This window comes from Lathyrus oleraceus, chromosome 3 (genome assembly GCF_024323335.1).
Source record: "Lathyrus oleraceus cultivar Zhongwan6 chromosome 3, CAAS_Psat_ZW6_1.0, whole genome shotgun sequence".
NCBI lineage: Eukaryota > Viridiplantae > Streptophyta > Magnoliopsida > Fabales > Fabaceae > Lathyrus > Lathyrus oleraceus.
The window spans coordinates 475,942,007-475,946,898 of record NC_066581.1 but is presented as its reverse complement, the minus strand read 5'-3'; positions in this window follow the sequence as shown (position 1 = coordinate 475,946,898).

Sequence of the window (4,892 nt, the reverse complement as noted above, 5' to 3'; positions counted from 1 at the left end):
TTTGATTTGATATTGCATATTGTGATTTGAGAGTGATAACACTTTAACCCAGAGAGACTTGGTGAGAGTGTGATATAAGCTGACAGGTAAAGTCATATCTCTGAGGGAAAGAGTTTCTAGCTCGTTGGCTATGTGGAAGAATCAGAAAACCTGAAAAACATCAAGAGGTCCAGTGCGAAAGATTTCAGCAGTATTGTGGTAAGAACTGTTTTACAGTAAGTTTGGGGTGACATGATCTTTGATGGTAATAAAATGTTACTTGAGGACAAGCAACAAGCTAAGTTTGGGGTTGTGATCAGTCACCATTTATGCTAGACATTCCACTATTTAACCGTAAATAAGTCAGATAAACTGTGTAAACTGAAGCATTTTTAGTTGGATATAAGCTCAATTCTATAATATTAAGTGTGTTGTTACTTATGAGTTTCTTGAGGATATTTTACACTTTTTGGTATGTTAGCAGGTAAAAAACTAGTTTGGAAGCTCAGGGAATCAAACGTCAGATGCGAAATTGAGCCCGAGCAAGAAAACGGAAGAAAAAATCATTTTTTGGAGAACCTGCTGTCCATACGCGTATGGCCTTACATGATACGCGTATGGACCTGCCCAGTACGCGTAGCATACGCATATGACCAGAGGGATGGAAAATCAAGCAAAATAGCAAGCCTCTGGTGATACGCGTATGGGACTGGGCAGTACGCGTACCAGCCTGGGCAATATGCGTACCAGCCTGGGCAATACGCGTATCAGAGGCTGACTTACGTGCAGTACGCGTATGGGACAGCCCAGTACGCGTATGGAGCACAAAATCAGGAAAAGTCCAACTGAATAGCTATTAAGAGGGCAGAACACGATTTTCCGGGGGTTGGACGATTTGGAGAGAAAAAAAAGACGTGTTTTGAGAGCTGGAGACTTTACGATTATCAAAGGATTCATATGTTCAAGAGTTTTCCGACGATTGAAGATTGATTCCTCACGAAATTTTGTAATGACAACAATGTTAATCTTTGTTTTTATTTCGATTATGAGTAGCTAAACCCCCTCATTGCTAGGGGGTGACCCTGATTCTGAATGTGACAGATTTGATGTTTATGAATGCATTGATTATTTCTTCTTTTCCATTGATTTGTTCTTATTATTGTTCTTTATGCTTTATTCGTCGGACCAACGAATGCTGATTAATATGAATAGTTTAAGCTGGACAGCGATTATTCATTGATCTGGATAAGAATTTTGGATAGTAAAAATAACCTAGGACTAGGGATTTTCTATCTGACCGGTAATTCTTGATATTTGAATGCTTGAGTATGAACTTAATTATTTATGGACATAGTAATTAGGTTACATAATCAGAGGTCTTTTCACTAAGGAATTAGGAATAGATAACCTTGAGGACCGGAATTAATTGGACAGGAGTATTGTCTAAACCTTCATAAATTATATCTGTTACAAGAAGTTTCATTCACCGAACCCTAGCAATCGTCTCTCATTTGTATCTCGCTCAACCTTTTTACTTGTTTTATTTATCTGCAATTGGTAGTATAATTAATCACAACACAAAAACCAAAGGCTTTTGTCTAATTGAAACAATCTATAAACTCTGTGTCGTCAAGCAGTCCTTGAGATCGACAAACGGGGAATTTCCCTTTTATTACTACAGTGAGAAAAATAGTACACTTGCTATTTTCCCATCAGTAATGTGGAGACTTGAGTATTTATAAGTGAGAGAACCCACTCACCTATCACCTTAAGGTTTTTAGTGAATATATGGTGTGTCTCTCACAAAGATATTGTTCTAAAATAAGTAGCCCCACAATGTTCAATGCTCCCTAGTGAAAAACTCCCCAACAAATCGTATCACGGGCCTTTGATTTCAGAAAGGGATCAGGTTAATTGTATCGAAAGTCAATGGCGCCAGTGTGGTGAATAAGAAACGTTTCGTTGAAGAGTGTCAACGACGCCAGTGTGGTGAATAAGAAACGTTTCGTGCGATACAAGAATTTGCGAAAGTAACAAGAGTTTTCACTTGAGGGGGAGCATTGTGGACTCACACTTGAGGGGGAGTGTTGAGAATGTATCAAGTGTGATTAGTGTGGATAATAGTCCCACATTGGTTGATAATATGGAAACTTGAGCATTTATAAGTGAGAAAACCCACCCACCTATCACCTTAAGGTTTTGGATGAATATGTGGTGTGTCTCTCACAAAGATATTGTTCTAAAATAAGTAGCCCCACAATGTTCAATGCTCCCTAGTGAAAAAACTCCCCCAACAGGCCTCTCTTAGATCATCGCGAACCTCAACCTTAACTCCAACTCATTGTTTGTTATCTCTTTCCTCCCAATCAATTTCAATCAATTGATTAGGGTTTATACTTTTCGCCTCTTATTTTCTCTTTTTGGCTTCTAGACATGATGAATGTTTCAGCTGACTATATTCATTCAATGTATAATGATGTATCAGATCCCTCACAGGTCAAAGTTAAACTCTATAATCTCTAGAGCTTCGACGATGTCGAGGTTTTATTCTTTTCCTTCCATTTTGTGGTTTTTGTCAAATTTCGATTTAGATTATGAAATTTGAACAATTTGAGTTGATTTAGTTTTCTGTTTAGGGTTTAAACTATTTGTTTAGGGTTTAGATGTTTATGATTGTTTTCTTTCAGGGCTTTATAGGTTCTAAATTGATTTATTTAATTTTGGTGTTTGGATTTTTTCTTATTTGGTTGGTCTGCAGAATCACCAGAAGACTAATTATTTGGAGAAATTAAATCAGTTAAGAGCAAGAATCAATAAGAAAGGTGATGATTCTGCATTGTAGAAATTGTACAGTTTAATCATGTTTATAAAGGTAGATCATTGTTATCGTTGTTTTCAATAATTTTAAAATTCAATTTTTTAAGCCAACAGACAAAAATGGATGATTTAACAAATTGTTTAGTTAATAATTCTACTAAAATTGAATGTTATGAACTGATTATGTTATTCACTTTTACTTTAGAATCTTGAAAGGACTTAAAATAGCTTTATGTTCAACCGTGATTCAAAGCATTTTATGCATCCCAAAGGCAATCCTCTATTTCTTAATGCAACCCTAATTTCTCCCTTTTCGATTTACTTTGCTAATTCACCATAATTATTTCTCCTGTGTGTTGTTTAATTTCTTAGCATGATCTTACATCCCCAATGAAGACAAATTCTTCTTTCTGGACTTTAGGTACGTAAAAGTTTTTATATTACCTAATATTCATGTTTGTGTTTGTGTGTGTTATGATGTTAATTTTGGTTTGGAATTAATTGGGGTAACTTTCTGTTTTTAAAATTGAAATGAAATTATATGATTAATTTGGGTTTGGTTAAGTTTCTGTTTTTAGTCAAAGCATTACTTTCCCATTAACCAAAAACAATTAGTACAACCACTCCTTATATATGTCTATCTCACTATAACTATTATAGGCTATTAAATGAGAGTTAAGCTTCTTGTGTAATTTACATCTAACTATAAAATTGTTACTAGCCATGTCTTTCAAACTAGGGTCTAATTTCTTTTGAGAGATAGTGATCCTATTTCTACTTCTCCATATCTCATATATAGTCTCGGGAAAGCAATCTTCAAAATTTGTCAATGCCAACCTTTTTTCTTAGTTTGATTAATAATCCATTTTTTTCCTCTTTCCAACCCATTGATGTCCTATGAATGTTGAGCCAACCAAGCACATCCTTTCAAAAAAATTTAGTTATTTGACATTCAAATAAAAGATACTCCAAAGATTCATTCTTATCATAATAATTACACTTTCCATCTCTGACTATACCGAAACATGTCAAACAATCCTTCGTTGGTAGTCTCTCCTTTAAAGTCATTCACAAAGTGAATTAGACTCTTGGTCTAGCATAATCTATGAACATAATATTCCTCCAATCCATTTTTTCTCTATCTCCAATGAGTTCCTTATACATTTTCCCGGTTGTATACTTTTCGTCTTGAATTGCCTCATTTCAATATCTTGTAGTTTTCACTTGGTCTTTAATCTTCATTATTCTCTTCACTATCTAAGAACTATTGTCTTTCACATGCCATTTCATTATATATTCCCTTTTGAAATAGTATGTGTTCATCCATCGGACCCAAAGTTTATCCTCCTTGGCTTGAATATTCCACAACAGTTTAGAAATATTAGCCTTATTCCAGATTTGTAAATCAATCATGTTTAAACCGCCAACAGTCTTTGGCTCACAAACATTTTCCCAAGCAACCAGGGCTTTTTTGCTCACTTTCTCCGATCCACTCCACAAGTAACTCCTGCAAACATATTCAATTTGTTTTATTACCTTTTTTGGAAGAGGGAAGACTTGCATCCAATATGTTGGGACCGCGAAAAGCACACATTGAATTAGCTGGCACTGCCCTGTATAACTTAACAATCTAGTTGTCCAATGTTTGATCTTTGTAATTATTCTATCCACAAGTGGTTTGCATTGATTGACAGTTACCTTTCTTTTACTCGCTACACGGTCATTTCTACACTTTTGCTCATGCACTCCCCAATACCTTAATTTCTATAATTCCAAGGAAACTGCCCCACACCAAGCGTAACCCAACACATCAAAACATCAATCAAAACAACATAACCACAACTATCACATAATTAAATGAAAAATAATTTAAATAAAATCGGGGCGTTACAACTCTCCCCCACTTAGAACATTTTCGTCCTCGAAAATTACCTGATACGAACAACTCTGGATACAACTCTCGCTTCCTACTTCCCAACTCCCAAGTCATATTTCCTCCGACAGCGCCTATCCACACTACCTTCACGAGAGCAATCTCTTTTCCTCTTAACTGTTTCAGGTCTCGATCATCAATCCTTATAGACAGGGCCTTAACT